The 2,486-nt window shown below is 33.0% G+C and overlaps 1 non-coding gene across 1 annotated transcript; it reads left to right on the top strand.

Annotated features, from left to right (window-relative positions):
- Positions 1–1,621: 1,621 nt before the first annotated feature.
- On the top strand, positions 1,622–1,723 carry LOC122097723. Its single transcript, XR_006145571.1, has one exon. It is a non-coding gene; the product is annotated as a U6 spliceosomal RNA (small nuclear RNA).
- Positions 1,724–2,486: the final 763 nt, after the last annotated feature.

Raw genomic sequence — 2,486 nt, 5'->3', positions numbered from 1 at the left:
CAATGCTTGATAAGAAATGTACTCATTACCTTGCCCATGTAATTGTAACCCCTCTGACTGGTATTTTCACACTTAAAAAAAAAAACAGGATAAACCATAAAATATAAAGTGATTTTGATAAAAAAATAAAAAATTATTCAGAATAAATTATCAATAAAAAAACAATCTTTACAGAAGCAAACTCTCAGAGATATTACATGACTTTGTAAAGGATAAAGTGGCTGAATTTAATGTAAGTTTAGAAGTATGACCATTCAAAAACATAAAAAGATATTCTTTATTTCATTATATAACCCAAAGCAGAAAGTAAATGTTGTTTAGATGATTTTTTAAAACACAGTCTTTCAGGTGCTGGGAGGGTGGTTCAGTGTAGAGTGCTTGCCTTGCATACATGAGGTCCTGGGTTTGATTCCTCAGCATCACATAAGCAGAAAAAGATGGAAGAGTTGCTGTAACTCAAGTAGTAGCACTAGCCTTGAGCTGAAGAGCTGAAAGACAGCACCCAGGACCCAGAGTTCAAGCCCCACAACCAACAAAAACAAAACAAAACAAAACACAATCTCTCACTTTTGTGTGCTCAACGTTGTTACACTAGTGCTTCAGTCTAGGGCTAAAAATTTAGGTGTGGACATTTATCAACACTCCTGATTCAGATTCTAATTGATAAAATGTTTAATCAATGTTTTGTTTTTACTAATTTTGCTTTTTGTAAATTCACATTTACCTATAAAAAACAGAGTGGCCATCCCAAAAACATTCTCAAAGTACTTCCTAATGATGACTTACAAAAAGTTGTATTATATTACAACAAGGAAAACAATGCTACAAATAAGGAAAACCAATACATAAATATTAATGATTAATAAAATAAAAAACAAAACAATTACCACTGTTTCCAATATTTGAAATGTACTACATATTCGATTTATTATTTTCTCATATTGCTGTACATTTAAAACTGCCTAAGTCTATGATGTTAAACCAGAATTTTATAGGCTATCAATAGCCTTTAAAGTTACTCACTAAGATTATTATTTATGGTTCATCTCATCATTTGTATATGGCTTATACCATCATTTGTTCCTCGCTAACATATAAAGTAAGGAAGCCCTTAAATTTTAACAGAAACTGTGAAGGTAATGTCTTAAATCTTCACTCTGCTTCTTTACACAAACACTTTGCAACTGCTCATTAGTACAGTTTCTATAAACTCTGAAATGTACATACTTAGTAGTGTATGACTGCTACCATGAATCTTATATGCTTTGTGGAAAAGTTTTACATCCTACTAAATAGTGTAAATTTTGGCATATATGAGCAAATTCCCAAAATTAAACATATTAAAAACATTAAAACTTTTAACAAACCTTAACACTTTCTATAGTGTTCATTATCACAGGTTCCTTGTACAGAATAATTGAATTCCTCCTCCAACACATGCGTTGAACAACAAATGTCTGGAATTATTTTGTTTTTGACATGTCAATCTTGACTTTATTCTTAAATGTGTTATGTAAAAAATACATGGTTCTAAAATTTCACCACAATTCTTTTGAATTTAATTTTTGTGGAATTGTCTACTTTAAGAAAATCAATTACACTTTATATATAAAAATGTTCTGTGCTCAATTCAGTAGTACATACACTAACATTGGAACAATAAAGAGAACAATAGCCCCTGACTGAGGATGACACGCAGGTTCGTGAAGCATTCCCGATTTTTAAAAGAACAGATGCTGGATGGGCTTTGGACAGAAGGGAATCTTAATGCATTTTTGTTGGGAGTTTAAACTTGTTCGAAGACTTTGGAAAGTAGTATGGAGGTTCCTCAAAAAACTACATAGAGTGCCTCTAAGACCCAGCAATCCCATTTGGGCATTCATCCAAATGATCACAAACAAGACCATACTAAAACTACCAGCAAAACTATGTTCATTGCAGCATTATTTACCATAGATAAGATACATAACCAAACTCGATGCCCCACAGTAAATGAATGGATCAAGAAAGTGTATGTATTTGTGTGTGTGTGTGTGTTTGTGTGTGTGTGTGTGTGTGTGTGTGTGTACTGCAATTCTATGCCTCCATCAGAAAGAATGGCATCACCCAGTTTGCTAGGAAATGGAAAGACTTGGCAAAAATTATATTAAGTGAATTAAGCCAGGCCCAAAGAAGTGAAGTAAGCCAGGCCCAAAAAGAAACATATATCCCATGGTTTCCTTATTTGCAATAACTACTATGTGTCTGAGACAAGCAGAAAACATCATATAACTTGATGTTAGGCAACATGAACCCCAAGGTAAGGATTCAAATGGTTTTTCTTTCTTGTGATTGTTTCTAACATACTTATAAGATGATTTCTTTGTTGCTTTGTATGTTTTTCCTGCAAGCTAAAGCCCCTCTTTTCAATGTATTTGATGTTGGTATAATTTGTGGAGGGGAAGAGAAACACAAATTGTTTAAATAGGGATGCAGGTGGACCCATT

The sequence above is a fragment of the Dipodomys spectabilis genome, unplaced genomic scaffold (genome assembly GCF_019054845.1).
Source record: "Dipodomys spectabilis isolate Male_0828 unplaced genomic scaffold, ASM1905484v1 ptg000428l, whole genome shotgun sequence".
NCBI classification, from domain to species: Eukaryota; Metazoa; Chordata; class Mammalia; order Rodentia; family Heteromyidae; genus Dipodomys; species Dipodomys spectabilis.
The sequence above is the reverse complement of the archived record's forward strand: the minus strand, read 5'-3'. Positions and strand labels throughout refer to the sequence as shown.